The 16,648-nt window shown below is 33.1% G+C and overlaps 1 long non-coding RNA gene across 2 annotated transcripts in view; it reads right to left on the minus strand.

The window, feature by feature from the left end:
• LOC136796089 (uncharacterized) overlaps window positions 1–16,648 on the minus strand; it is a 129,229-nt gene that overhangs the window by 71,049 nt on the left and 41,532 nt on the right. For both annotated transcript variants that reach the window (XR_010843786.1, XR_010843785.1), the window contains exon 2: window positions 10,915–10,977. This is a non-coding gene — a long non-coding RNA (uncharacterized lncRNA). The remainder of the gene's footprint in view (window positions 1–10,914; window positions 10,978–16,648) is intronic.

The raw sequence follows: 16,648 nt of genomic DNA on the forward strand, positions 1-16,648 counted from the left end.
ACTTGACAGAAAGTGTATTTTTAGTTTAATGGTGGTTTTAATTAAAGGTAATAATTATTACCACTAATTAAAGGTAATAATAAAAACGGAATAATTATTATTCTAATACAATACATATTAAAAATCAGATTGCAACAAAAAATAACTTAAAAACTACAATCAAATACAATGACAATACCGATAGTAATAATCTGTTATTCCGATTATTTAACTCCTTAAGTAAAATAACCTTGAAAATAACTCACAAAATAATGCTCACAATTGGTCTCATTTCCAACCGACGTTTTTATGAACGAGGATTGAAACGACAATAAAGTTTCATATTTTAATGATTATTATTTTTTTCCTTCATAAAAATGCCACGTTTTCAATACAAAACACAATATTTATTTATTCATTCCACTGCGTTATAGTAATGGGGAATGCAGATTGCAGCCAACAACAGCTGAATAAACATAATTAAAATACAATGACAATTCAGATAGTTACAAACTGTTATTGAGGTTATTAACCCCTTAAGATTTTTAAACTTCAAAATAATAGCCTATAAAATAAAGTTCGGTCTCATTTCTTCCACACATTTTCAAGAAACACAATCAGAGTGACGAAGAATTGGTCTGGAGCAAATTTTCCTAATTGAAAAAAAATATCTTATCTAAATTCATGTGCAAAATGGGACTCACCAGCTTTCTGTCTGTAGTCAGTAAGTAAGTAGTCGTAATTCGAGTCTGAGTCAGTGTGTGTCTGGCATCTTTGTGCCTGTCCAGTCGGTATCAGTGTCCTAAATAACGGGTTCGTACAGTACTGAAAGGTAATAAAAAAAAATTGATATGCCTCCTCGATATAAATTCTGTCACATTCGGTAGGGAAGTTAGTGTCGTATGTGTGAGGTTCGTCTTTGCTCTTTGAAGTGAAGTATGTCTTACGATACTTCTGAGTATACCGCTCTGAAACTGTTGGAGGTTCTTGGCCGTGGAAGATGATCATTAATTTGGAAAATCATTAATTTGAGGCAGAGACAAAGATTATGAGAAGTTAGTAGGTGATTAAGCCTCTAAGACTTGATCCTAACAAGCTTAGCCTGTTATTGTAGTGATGAGCTATATTTTTGTAATGCAAGGTTACATAATTTACTATTAATATTAAGTTTATATAATTAATATAATATTATATTATATTATATAATATATTATATAGTATAATATTAAGTTTATATAATTAATATAATATTATATTATATTATATAATATATTATATAGTATAATATTAAGTTTATATAATTTACTATTATTATTACTATTATTATTATTACTAATATTATTAAGGTTACATAATAATTTAAACTTGCTAAAACGTACGTGTTTTTGCTTCCACCGGTATGAAGTTGTTATGAAAAATATAAGGGAAACCTACACTGCTTTAATTTTGTAAAAATAGTTAGTTTTTTGTGGTGAGCGAAAAACTGAAAAATGTCCTAATTTTTTTTTACATATATATTTTCATTGTAAGCAGGTGGAAAACGTAAAATTCTGATTCAGCAACACAAAACATTTGTGGAATCGCTCTAAAATTTCTTTATTTTTCTGAAAATACTCTTTCTGAACTTTGAATGAATGAACAATTAATAGCAAGACACATTCCTCAAGTTCTCAGTTCTGCTGCTCAAGAGCTTTCACACTGCTTCCACTGTCTGCCAACACTGGTGATACAAATTAGAGTTAAGTTAGGAGTCCCTGTAGTTTTCCTTTTAACACAATAATTAGGGAGATAGTCTTGGTTCGAAGTATTTAATATTTAGTTTAATTTTCCTTTTTTTTCCATATTTCTATTAATTTATATAGATTAGTAATTCTCAAATTTTAGCATAAAAAAAAAGAGCTCTACTAATAGATGTTGCTATCAGGTCCGACCACATCTTATATATTTTGCTGAATAAATAAATAAAATGAACTGAAAAAACACGTATTATATTCATTGTCATTGAAGCTATTGTTTAATGCGAATTGGTACCAATGATTTTTATTGCAGATATTACTAAAAGAAATATTTTAATAAATAAGCGTTGTATTTTACCAGTATTGTATAAATAATAAAATTGATGAACTTGCTGGGGAAAAAAATTAAATGAGGCTTATCACATATTAATAACATTATTCTACAAAAGAGGGAATACTGTATCATCATATCGTGAATTGTTAAAACCCTTTATTGCATTGAGGTCTAAAACTAAAAACACATGGGCTCTTAATCCATTATTTTTCTCTTGTAGGATGTTTTCGGGATATTATGTCTCCCTTCTTCAGTTTATATAATTTACTATTTTTTAATTTAAAAATGAATTGTAAAAAATACATTATGAGGGGTTTATTGTTGATCATAGATTTAATATGACCGCACCCCCGACCATCTTTTTCTCATAAAAACATGCAGGAAAATGTATTCTTCTAAATTCTCCCTTTAGTACCACTTAAAATATTGATTAAAGAGGAAGAGGTGCTAGTTTATTTAAGAATGAAAGATAATAGACAGTAAAAAGAGATGGGAAAACCTATTGGCCATTTGTACATAGCCAAAGTGGTGGAACCATAACCAATATTACAATTCCGCTCATCACCGCTGGATAAAACGCCCACTCTCGACAATAAAATCGGCTATCTACAATGTAAGACAAAGTATTAGATCTAAGGTTCAGTAGAAACTAAAAGGGATTGTCTGTCCTGTTACACTGATGGATCTAGGAAAGATTCGACTGATCTAACGGGTGCAGCAGTCAATATAGAAGAATTAGGCATAGAACTGAGCTTCCCATTAGGCGAGTACTCGACTGTTCTGGCAGAAGAATTCCGTCGGCAGCTACATGCCCTGAAGTCCTAAGGTGTGAAAGGGCAAACATCATCTTTTCAAATAGTCAGTCTGCCTTCAAGCCTTTAAGTCACCAATAGTCACATCTATATTGGTGAGACAGTGCAAGCATGTATTAGTCACTGGGGGGCTTAAAAAACCTGTGGGTTCCAAGAAATAAAGAAATCACTGATAATGAGAATGTTAACCAGCTCGCAGAATGGGGCCAAAACCATTCCTAGACATCTCTAGAAGGCATCCACGGAGAGAAGTCCTTCATTAGACATGGATGATAGCAGGCAAGGAGCGGAGGGAACGTGTAGGGCTGAGATAGGCCAACATACTAAAAACAAAACCCTCCACTTGTAGAATTTAGTGGCTGCTAGGCATATGTATACATTAACAACGATTACTAAGACGGGTTCTTACAGGCCATTCAAACTTAAAAAGACATCTTAAGATTGGTTAAAAGTAGTTCGAGACGAAACTTGTCACTTATGTGAACAGGCCCAGAAAATTGCTCTACATCATATAGCAGGCAGTGGTACACGCCACTAAGGTATAGTCTTCTAGACTCTGATAGAATTCTAGAAAATGAGGCTTCCTCCATAGATTAGTTATTCCGCTTAAATTTCATTAGAAAAACGAAAAATTTCGACATAGAAGGATGATAGTCATTATAAGAATTATTCCATTGGTCTATCCTGAGATTGTCAAAAAGGAACAACAGATCAACTTACCGGATGTTTCCCTATATTACTAGTACCAATACCACAACAAATTTTATAGAATGTAACTTAATAAATGTAAGCAACATGTTTGGTAAAAAGTGTTGTACGTAAAGGAGAAATATTAAAAACAATTTTGATTTTAAATTCAGAAAAATCCAATTGTATTATGACAATATATATATATAATAAATTGTAAAGTAGGGTTGTTCAGTGAGTTCAATAATCCTAAATTAACTATAGTCCTTGATACATATGTTAAATTATAAAAGATCGATCATAGTACGATGATATTGTTGTAAATTTAAATTTTACTATATATTCATATAAATTTTACTCATACAATAAAATTGGAGCTTATAAAAAAAGAGTGGACTTAAATGTGCACATAAAAAAGTATAAGTAATTATAAAAACTGAAGAGAGGTACCACAGTATCTCCAACCTACAAGAGAAAATATATGGATTAAGAACTGCAGTATTTTTAGTTCAAAAATTTTTACCTGAAAACGATATGATATTGCAAAAACTTATACAACGTGAATGTCAGAAAGTGAAACAAATTAGTAATTTGAATTGGTAAGGAAGTTAATAAAAGTATTCGGCCAATGATTAAAATGTATTCCTGGTTTAAATGATATTAACTAAGGACAAGACCAAATGGAAGGTTTATGTCACATAAGGCAATAAATATGCTTTAGCAGTAACTCACCATTGGATTAATGGAAGAGGACGGAACGATTATGGATTGGCAATCTGCTTATAGCAGCATCACTACTAATACCCCACTTTCCAGGAAGAAATCTGCATGATTCCACACTTTTTTTTATAACCTGGCAATTTCATGAATCCGAACATCATCACCATCATAAAAAAACAAATTTAAGCATAAAATCTGAAAACGATTTCGATAGTTTTTTTTTTTCAGCGGATTTAATATATTGCTTGCTCACTACGGGAGGTAGGTAAGCTTTGCATTTATCCAGTAATTAACAAAATAAATAAATAAAAAAAATCGTCAACAAATACCATGAAACATTTAAAATTATTAAACAAATTTAAAATACTATTAATTTATTTCATATTAGGTTCACTAATGAAAATGGAAGTAATAGTAATAGAGGAAGTGGAGAATTTTTAAGATTTGTTTGATTGCTGAGAAGATTAAGTTTTGTCTATAAAATAATGGTTGAAATAGCATTTACGATTTTTTAAATCCTAAATTATAATGGAAAGCAAGAGGGACCACGAGAATTTTCCCAAGTACAAAGGACTTGACTATGACTTGGATAACAATAAATCAATAATAATCTAAGTGAAAACAATGGTTTACGAAGAATTAGAAATCGTGAGAATATTATAGATATGTAGATGATGTTAGTCAACCTATGTTAACAATATATGGAGTAACAGAAAAAAAAAAGAAATAACACTTGAGAAAGCATAAAAGGAGGGAAAGTATTATAAACGAATGTTTAAAGATGGTCGAATTATTAACTATTTATTTTCCTTAGAAGATGGTATTAGTAATATGATGGGTAGCTTACAGATCATAAGTAAGCTCTATGATGACTAAGAGAATTCCTTTCTACTCCTAGAAATAGATCAGTTCTATTTCAAGCACATGGTTTAATTCCTGTTGCGTAGAATAGATGGAAAATCTAATCAATTGACTAGTAAGTAAGATAATCAATTGAGGAATAATCACTTCTGGTGCATTATGTTACAGTTACAATTCAGTAATTAAAATTTAGAATAATTAAGAATATGCGTTTATGTATAAATAAATATATATAAAGTTACGGTCTGAATCAGTTGTTACTTCAATGTCAGCCGAGTGAGAAGATAGCTGATTGAATGTTTATAAGAGATGTACCGAACACAATAAAGCCAGTATTTTAAAGCAGTTTAAGCGTGTCAGGTCTTATTAATTCTTCTTTTTTTTTTTTTAACATTTTGCTTTCGCCGATACTTAAGTGGTACCGAAACCTGGGAGCTTTAGATACCGGAGTATTTTTGTTTTCAAGAAGAAGTATTTTTGTTTTGAATTTGTCGTCTCCTTTCATTTCATAAAAATATGGCCAGTAACGGAATCGTGAGAGCAGCAGTTCTGAACCTGGAGGGTTGGAACCAAAATAACCAAACTCAATCTAAAGTCAACCAACCTTTATCTTCAGGGAACCAAACTCCAAAAGAAATTCATCCACTACCGGAAGTCTCTTTAGCACACACTCATGCCACGACGCTAGAATGGATTTAGATCCGCACGGCAACCGCGCAGGACCTGAGGAAAGCGGTGTCGGGCTTAGAAAAATTCACAGGAGAGACCGAAGAATTAAATCACTATTAAAAGGGGGTCGACTAATAAGATTGAAACGAAGTCTACTTGATAGCGCTGATGCGCAGGAATTAAAAGCAGCTTCCTCAATTATTAGTAGGGAAGAAAGCCGCACCGGGGGAAACGGAGGAGAAGTACAGATTAGTGGTGGACTACCGGAAACTTAACGATAACACGGTTCACGAGAGATACTCAATTCCACGGTTCGAGGATATCTTGGATAGATTGGGCGGGGCGACCGTGTTTAGTACTCTGGATCTAAAGGCGGGTTACCATCAGATCGAGATGCACCCTCGGTACCGCTTTAAAACAGCTTTTACCTTCGAGCGTGGACATTTCGAATTCACGAGGATGCCACACAATGAAAAAACGTAGAACCGTTCATGTTGAACAGCTGAAGGTTCCCCTCCAGGTTGCGCAGTAACGTTCTGGAGTTTTCTCTTACCCACGGAAGTGTCCAGCGGATGTGATTTTTTTTTCTTTTTATTTTGTTTTATTTTGATTTGTGTTCCGAAGAGGTGTTTAACTTTTTTTTTATTTTTTTCTGTGATTTCAGTGTACCCTACTATTATGTTTAGCGCTTAGAACCTTACTTTTATACTTTACTATGCCATTCATTTTTCCTTTATCTTTCGATGAATTGTACCTTTTCTTTTTGTATTACTATGTTTTTGTAGTTTACGAACATTATGTCATAAACTGGTAGGGGGAAGTTATGACACCACAAGGCGTATTGTCCGCCTTAATACTCCCTACCCATGTAGATAAACAACCAAAGTGTATATAAGACGCATTAAGAGAGAGAATAAAGCAGTGTTATTTCAGTAATCTTGCGTATTGTTACTCTGCCGAATTTCCTACTTTTTTAGTGTTTTTCATCCGACAACGCATAAGTTATATATATATATATATATAATTTATATGTATATAGTTAATATAACTTAAATATCAGCGAAAGCAAAATATTAAAAAAGAGAAAAAGGAATAAGATCTAACACGCTTGAACTGCTGTAAAATACTGGCTTTATTGTGATTATGTTATTATAATTTATTTATGTATTTATTTATCATCCTACCCTGCCTATTAGGCAATACGGGTGTTCGCAGCAGTTGGTACAAATCATTGCTGCATATGTCAAACATTTATATAGCTGTGCACACAGCTTGCTATTGCTACAAAATAAACCTTGCCCTCCTCCTGAGGCCTTGCTGGTGTAGCTTATTCTCTCCTACCCAGGGAGAAGTGAGAAGGGCCCAAGGGCCTCCTTCCACCCATACACGAAGGTCTTGTAGTGCGGGTAGTTTTCTTTCTTCATCATTTATTGTGATACATCTCTAATATACATTCGATCAGCTGATCTCCTCGGTCAGCTGACATCGAAGTAACAGGTGACTCAGACTGTTACCCCTCCCCCCCACCAGTTTACATAAGGGGCTGTTGTATGGCGATTTACTATCCACGATTATCCCCTGGGTTTTCAAATTTTCCAGTTCATTCCGTATGTGCTTTCTAAGCGCCTGTAAGTACCTCCTCTCTTTGACGTAAGTCACCCTCTCCTGCTTCAAAGGGATTTCATGCACAGTTTAACCCATCACGCCCAGAGCTTCTCCGTCCCTAAAAAAAATATCCCCAAATTCCTCCATCAGGTCCTGTCTCCAATTTACTCCCTGATTAATCGCTCCAACCTGTTTTCCTCTCAGAGTGTGTAGGCATCTGACCCTTTTGTTCCCTATACGAATGATCCATCCGTCCCCTTTTTGTGCTATCCGTGACCGCCCTCTAGTTAATAAATCACACCCCACGATAGCTTGATATTCCCGTGGCATTTTATCTACTATATGTACCCGCAAGTTCCCCTGGATTCCCCACTCACTAAGGTCCTTTATCTATCTAATATCTACTTCTCCTTCTACACTACAGGGCCCACCCAGAGTGATTAGTTGACATGTACATACCAGGAGTTTCCTCTTCCCTTTGGTTAACCTCCTAAGCGCCTCCCTGCTAAGGATGGTGTGGGAACTCCCAGTATCAACCAGCCATTCCACTCCTCTCACGCGAATGATAGGCAGACCGCTGTTTTCTCCCTTCACGTTGGAGCGTACGGTCGCCCCTCTGCTGCCACCCTCCTCAGATCTCTTCGTGAAATCTTCCTCTTTCTCCGGTCCGCTGCTACCTGGTCTTCGGTTTCTTGTCCCGTTTCCTCATCTCCTCTTCCGGATCTGTCATTATTGCTTCTGAAGACTCCGACGACTCACTAGACGATTCGTCCGATCTGGGGAGCCCACGTCTTCTTCTGACCCTCTGAACGTTTACCTCCATAGGTTCTCCCCGGTCCGACTCCTTCCTCCGGTAGATGTATCGGCACTGTTTTGCAATGTGTCCTTCCTCACCGCACTCAAAGCATCGCGTACGGGGACACCGTGCCACTAGATGACCCGTTTTTCCACAACCGTGACATCTTCTATCCTCCTTCCGACCACCGTTCCTCGGTCTGGCCTGGTTCGTTCTTCTGTCTGCCATGCCCCTATCTCTACGTGTTTCTCTCTGCTTCCTCCTTCTCCATGATGTGTCGAAGTTTCTGGGGCGAGTGTAGGTATATTGAATCACACAGCTTGCACGATCGGGGTCCCGTCCGCATTCATTCTCGCAGATTCAGAAGAAAACGAGAGACAGAAAAATATTCAAAAGAAAAGAAAGAAATTAAGTGCAGAGAGGAAAAAAACAGAAAATTGTAGACTGAATAGTAAATAATAAATGGAAATAAAGTAAAACGATTCCCGGGTTTCGGCACCACTTATGCGTTTTCGGAAGAAAAAAGTAGGAAATTGGGCAGAGTAACAATATGCAAAGCTACTGAGATAACACTGCTTTATTCTCTCTCTTAATGTGTCTTATATACACTTTGGTTGTTTATTTACATGGGTAGGAAGTATTAAGGCGGACAATACGCCTTGTGGTGTCACAACTTATATGTATATATATGGGTATAAGTATTTGATTGGACATTTATTTGTTAAGTGATTATAAGATTACATCAATAGATCGACTGAAACTATACAAAGCACATAATTTGCTGGTTGCTGAGTTTTTCTTCGAAATTTAAGTCAAGTAAAAAATTAAGAAAAAAAAAAGTTTCTCAAACTATTAATAATAATAATCAATATCTTTGTGAATTGACACAAATTGTGTTTTATATTTTTGAGTATTAACAAAATTATTTCGCATGATTATGGATATCAATATTAGATTAAAGACAATACAATTTGTATTTAATTTAAGAATCTTGCAAAATTTTAAACGCCTAGAGTACGAAAAATGTAAACAAAATCCTACAAATATATATAGGTTTATAGCGTTAGCAATTAGAAGTTGCTACTTTCTTGTTTTCCTTTTTTATTTTTAATGGATTTTTGGAAATATATTTTTACTAAAATCTATGGCAGCTTGAGTAAAAACAAGTTGTTGTATTAAAGGGAATCACAAGTCCTAGAGCATGGTGGCATTTTTTGTGTAGCGGGTGTAATCACAGATTAATCTCATGGATAAATTTTTAATTATTTTCAGTTTCTACTATTGGGAAAATCTATTGAACTTTAGATGAGTGAGACATATGTGAACTGAGGTCGAATAACCGATTTATATAGTCAATTTATTTCAGGTCTCTGAATTTATTTTTCACATGCAGTGCATGTAAAAGGAGAGAAACAGATATGTTTAATTCTTTGCACAAAATCTTTCCACAATATTTAATAGTGGACAAACCCTATTGTTTTATACTTTGTTACCACCAGTGCAATCTTAGGACGAGTCTATTATCAACGGGTCTTATCTCTTCATCCCAAATTAGATTGAGGAGACTTCTTCTTGCTTAGATACCATTCCATAACTTTTCTATCCAATTTGTCATCTTTTGTCCTTATTACAAGGTCAATCTATTTCTATTATCTAGGTCATTCTGCTTACCCATCTGTTACCCATCCATGGCTCGTGTCAACATTTAATATAACTTACTTGAAAAACCAATGCACCACATACATCATGCTATCTACCTTTTATGCATGGTTTTATTTTAAAGAAATATCTCCTATATCATTTAATCTAAGAATTGTCAGCATAAATCTGTAGGCTAATTTTTCATTATTTGTTTTTATATCAATATGTAATTTTTGGGTTTCTATTACGTTTTTAGCCATGCTGTTTTTATAGAAGTTGAGAAGAGCTGATTTAATTTTGTTCCGTTAGCATTTATTCCCATTACATGCCAATCTATCTATTCCTGTTTATATTAAAGGGATAAAATAAATATCTTACTTTAAATGTTGGTCCCCACGCCTCACACTCCTCCTGATTTTTATCTTTTCACATTTACCTTCCAGGCAAAAGATTTCAAACACCTTATGTAGAATGTTCATAATATTTAAGTTGGCTTGTATTTTTTAAAATAATTTTTATAATAGTTTCTGCATTTAATCCATTGAAGGACCGTTTAAAATCTAAATGCACATTTTGGCATGTTAAAACTTCTTTATTAAGTTGTTGACAAAAAAATCTCATATTATTTATTCTATTGGATAATATTCATGTAAATATTTTGTATAATATTGATAATAGGTAATTAAGTACTCTATTATCTTCCTTGAAGAGGAGGGTCATTTTGGCCAGATATTCAGTGATTAAGTATTTCAAGCAATCGTTATATACATTTATATGTCACAGAGTTTTCAAGGTTGCTCATCCGACTTCGCTTCGCTTTCTCTAGTTCGATGGCATTCAGTGACCAGGGATCTGGTCGGAAAATGAATACAATAACCAAATCGTCAAAATAAAGAAAAAATTTATAGAAACATCGAAACTGACACTGTTTAATACAATCAGTTATAGCCACACCAGTTCATTAAACTTATAATTTCCAAATTTGGACATACAATTTTTAAAAATTGCATTTAACAAGTAATTAGTTCATGATATAATACAATAAATTAATCATAAACTAAAGGTATAACATACCTTGGTAAGGTTGACACCTGGTTGTCTTCTTCTTCTTCACTCCGGGAATTATCATCCATTTTCCTATAAAACAGAAAAATAAATAAATTTCAAACATACAAATATTAGCTATTATCTGTAAACCAAGCGGATCATTTATGATTAAAAAAATAGCCTCTAATTCGACGGAAATAAAAATCTAGAAAAACTCTTTGAACAAAAACTATGACATTTTTTAAAATATTTTTATTTATTTATTGCTATTTACAACTGCACATTATAATACATTTAGTAAATTTATCTCAGTTAAGTTGGAATGTTAGAGGTGTGTAGAGAAACTGCCCATTGGTAGCACTCTAATGACGTTTTACATTAGTAGGTCTCGTGGTCATCTTCTTTTAAGGTGCCTCGGAGGATTGTCAGGAATGGATGAGGAAGCAAGATTAGAAACGAGTAGGCTTGGGTGGTTAGGGAGTTTGCACTGGAAGGTAAAGGAGTGATATGTGGTTCGGGCTAGATCGGTTACATATGGGACATTAAGGTGTTTATGTATGATTTTATAAGTGACAAAGTAAGGAGCATTGAGCATTTTACGAAGAATTTTGGATTGCAATGATTGAATTCGAAGGTTTAGTGGAGCCCCAAAGCTCAATTGCGTATGCCCAGATTGGCCTTATTACAATCATGTAGATCAGTCTTTTGTAATGTGTTGGAAGTTTAGACCGTTTGTCTAGTAATGCTGTAAAAGTCGAAATCAACGTGCAGTTTCCTATCTTTTCAGTCTTGTATGAGGATTCCAGCAGCTTAGTCGTTTGTCCAGATGTAGTCCAAGGTAGCGGATCTGTTCGACAGGAGTAAGATCAGCCTTATTAAAGGAATCTGTAGGGCAGTCGGTAGGTTTACGACGAAGGTTAAAGGTGAGTTGATGGGATTTATTTTAATCCTCCAATTACGACACCATTCTTCGCGGGCTGTAATATGGGATTGGAGAGTTTGGGATGCAATCAAAGGGTTATTATTAACAGTGAGCACACATGTATCATCAGCATGAGTGGTGAGGGTAGTGTTAGGATTGGTTGGAATGTCAGCTGTATAGACGGTGTAGAGGATGGGACCGTGGATACTACCTTGAGGAACACCAGCGGACTGAGAATAGAGGGAAGAATAGGAACCGTTTTGGTTTACTTGGAATAATCTATCGATGAGAAAGGAACGGATGATGAGAAAGTATGTAGAAGGTAGGAATCTACGGAGTTTGTAAAGCAGTTCCGGGTGCCAGATTCGATCAAAAGCCTGTTCTACATCGAAAAAGACTCTCGCGCAGTACATTCCGCGCTGCAAACAAGACGAGACAACGTCCACTACACGATGACATTGCTGGATAGTGGAGTGGGATGGAATCCAAACTGGTGACCAGGGATTACATGATTGGAATCTAGGATGGGGTATAGGCGTTTTAATGAGTTTTTCGAGAATTTTGCCCATGATTGGTAATAGAGGACGGTAGGAGTATGGGTATTCTGAGGACTGGGTCTAAGGTATCATTTTAACTATTGAAAATTTCCAAGGGTCAGGAAAATATGTGGAACGGTGTACGGCGTTATATACGTAGGTAAGGAATAGGATGGCTTTTCGAGGAAGTTTTAAAAGATTAATAATTGATCCCAGATAAAGTGTATCCATGGAGTTTTAAAGGATAAAGGCTCAAGCACTAAATAAAGATGAAATGAAAGACGCAGTTATCTAGTTTAACAGGATAATATAAAATGAGTCAGAAATAGTTATCATGAGCAAAACCTATTTTACATATTATTAGGAGGCACTTCAAAATACTATTACATTTTCGATCTGACACTTTTTAAGATTGAAAATCTTGCAGGGAACAACAACAGTAATAGGTGTTTTAAAAACATGAGTACCTAACTTTCATGAATCAGATTGCATAGTTTTAGTATCGCTTACTTGTAATAAAAAAATAATGTTGAAAAAAGAAAGCACTTTTGATTGACGGATGACTAAATATGTTAATCTAATCATAGAAAACTTCATTGAGATTTTTTAATTGGACAATATCTTGATGCCTGCCAATAAATAAATGTTTTGCAATAAAACTTCGGAATAAACATTCTGTATTTTAAATAAAGCACTCAGTATTACTATGTGCCAAATAGAATTTTATCCTTTAGAATAGTGGTTCTAATATGGATTTCTAAAACAATTTGCGAGAAAAATCTACTACAAATTGTTTTTGCTATTAATATCCTCTTAACTATGGAAACTACAAAATTATTGAGTTTTCATCGATTATATGCATATTATATCATTATGTAAGAAAATAAAATTTATCATAATGATAATAAATATTAGAATTTATGAATGATGATAATTTATAATACTTATGATAGTATGGGGTAATTAATTACATATAATTTTAGTATAAACATTAAATTCATATCAGAATAAATAATTCGATTGTTTTATTGAGCCCAATGGTCTTGTTAATACTTTTCTTATTGTCGCCGAGGACCCTGAAGTGTTATGGAGATATACTGCATTTTTTCACTAAGATCTGATCTAGGATAGCTATCCAACAGAGTTGACACTGAGGTGGATCTCTCTCTACTTGTTATCAGATGGCCATGGGTCAGCTGACTGTGTCCAATCCTGAACTATACTTTAACTACCTTCACTCTTGCTTTATCTGGTAGATAAATTTTTTAGTTAACTCAGTTTTTAGTTAAATATTATTAACCAAAGTAGCCGAAGTTCGTTACCAGTCATGTAAGATCGTAATACGAACTAGTCGAAATAGATGTGTTGGGAGAATCTATAAGAGAGAGTTCTATTCTCCAGTGAGTGGGCTTCAGTTGGAGCTTCATTTACTTTCTCGTTTCCAGAAATTCTAGCACTAAGACCCACAAAAATATTGTTTTTTAAAATAATTTTTGATATGACAAAACTTGAAGTTAATCTGAGAAAATTTAGAGAAGAACTTTGAGAACATTAAGAAAGCCAGAGAAAAATATTATAGATTCCATATAAATGGAAAATGATTAATTAGCTTATAACAAATTAGAAATTAGAAACTACCTTAAATCTGGAACCATAATTCAACTACCATTTTCTCATAAATTATCCGACAGGCGACATTGGCATTTGACCTACGCTACGATAAACAATTTTGATTGTGACTGACTCCACGATTAATTTTAATTAATAATGATTTCCATTTTTTCGGGTATGGAATGCTAATACACTTCTGACTTCATAGACTTACTGGAAACTTAGTTTCGGTTTAATTTTTTTTAATAGTTGCTGAAAATCCTCTCCAGTTAAGGAAACGTAAAACAGTAAGTCAAAGAAGAGTCCAAAATGAAATTGATTTCCTGTGCGAAAATATTTTGCATATTGCTATATTCTTAAAATTCTTCAGTCTCCTAAAGCACTGACATGTTTTTAATTAAATTTTATGAGTTGAAGAGTCGAGGGCACCAGGAAAAAATCGCATATGATGTTTTATCCCTGAATTAGAAACAACCAAAATTCAATCAGAGTAATGATGACACCAAGCCATCCTCATCCTTATTTATTTAACTTATGATGGAGAACAGCTATGATAAATAACAATAAATCTATTGCTATTTTTATTTAATTTATTTTTAGTTATTTAAATGAGTGAGAGCGTTTAGTGGTATCGGCATCGAACCTTCGGTTTCGTTAGCCCTTCATTATTATTATTATTATGAGTAGATCTAATAATTTTATTAATTAAAATAATTTCAGAATTTATAAAAAAGTATTTATTTTCATCTCTATTCAACTAAATCTACATTAAAAATTCAATCAAATATGCTAACTAATCATTCTGTACCAAACATTTATGGATCGTATCAAGTTGCTATTTTAAAGTTAATCACCAAAATTAATAGTATCTATCTGAGGTTAAGAACTGTAAAATGACAACATTTATCTGTAATAGGCTAAGGACTATTATATTACTAAAATGATAACACGAATACAAATCATTTTTTTTAGTCTGGTTAATTGAAGTGAAATACGATGTCTTTGGTAATATTTTCCGGCGATGCAGCGTGGTTACTAACACTCCAAGACAGTGCAATATATATTTAACGTTTATTTTCAGTAGATCTAATGATTGAAACATTTAATATTATCGACAAAATAATTATAAAAACGTAGATTTTACATTCTGAAATCTCAAATATTTAAGATAAAAGTTGTCAATTTCCAAATCAAAAGGTATTTCTGAAAAGGAACTTTAGAAATTTCCACTACAAGTAACTAATATTTTGAAAAACGTATATATTAATATTATTTATTTTATTATTCTTAAAAGATAGTTCAAAATTTGTTAAGCATAAAGTCAAAAGGGATATAATAATAATTTGTTATTAATTACATTTAAGTTATAAGCAGATATATTAAGCACACTTAAAAGAATTAACATTATCTTACTCGTGTTGGAGAAGTAATTTTAACTATTTTATACTAATTAATAGTTAATTTCTAATAGCCTATTTATAGAAGTTTTAGTATCATCAATAGAGCTACTTTTTCTATAGTTATGTGTTTCATTTGACTTTAAAAAAAAATGATACACCTATGAATAGAGAAAGAGTTAGTGACTTATTTTCTCGAACACCATACATATAAGGATCCATAAAGAAGGAATGAATACGATGCTATAATAAAATGCCTAGGCAAGGAGGATGAAGATTAAAGTAGATTTCTATATTATCGGCCTCAAGGCTACACTTATCTAAGCAGAAAAACAAAACAAGAAGGCTTTGTTTAATTCTAACATAAACTTTTATTAAAGATATTAAAACTTGATTCCGAGACTACTAATTGGATAAATGATTGACAGGAAAACAGTTTATAATGATGCCTTTAAATTTATAAGACATTAAGTATTATTATTATTAATTTATCATGTAAGTAAAGCAGAAAAATTAGATGCATATTAAGCAGTTGCAATTATATTTGTATAGCAACAAAAGGTTTATCAAGCAGGAAAAATAGAAATAAAAAATTATTGGTATTACATAATTTTTTATTTTTATTTTTCCTCAAAGAATACATCTAATCAATGTACCAAATAATTTCAGTATTTCAACTTATGAGCTTAACAATATGCTATATTGTAGGTTATCGTACCTTGTAATCGTGATCTGATTGTTAATACACACTACAACATATGAAATGTGTGGGTTACCTGGCAGAACATGAAAACTGAATTTAAATTATTTTTTTTTCGATTTTCGTATTTTTCGGTGATTGTCGAAGAGCGTTCTTTTTCTGCCAAAAGATAGTTGACATCATTAAACTATTGGGAAATCAAAGTGACAAAATGATATCAGATGATTATTTTTAATAAAACTCTAGTGATGATCAAACCCTTATCAGATTATTACAGAAGGTTATCAGACGACAACAGAGGTATACACACCAACCATGCTTACGATTGATCATTCATTATTTCCATTTACTCCATGTAAGCCATTAGCAAGTAAATTCCATTTCAACTGCAACCCTTCTTACTTCTAGCCGCTTATTTCTCCATATAGCTACAAAATGTTTTAGATCATAGAAAACCGTCAGTCAGCTGTTTTCACTAATCACAATGATCTTGTTTATAATTTTCAATTAGGATATTAATATGACTGATCCATGAAAAACAAGGACTCTCAACTGTATAGTATAATATAAATCAGACTTTTGAATTATATAAGGA

Source organism: Halyomorpha halys, unplaced genomic scaffold, assembly GCF_000696795.3.
Source record: "Halyomorpha halys isolate HHAL.00 unplaced genomic scaffold, Hhal_1.1 Scaffold2077.1, whole genome shotgun sequence".
Taxonomy (NCBI): Eukaryota; Metazoa; Arthropoda; class Insecta; order Hemiptera; family Pentatomidae; genus Halyomorpha; species Halyomorpha halys.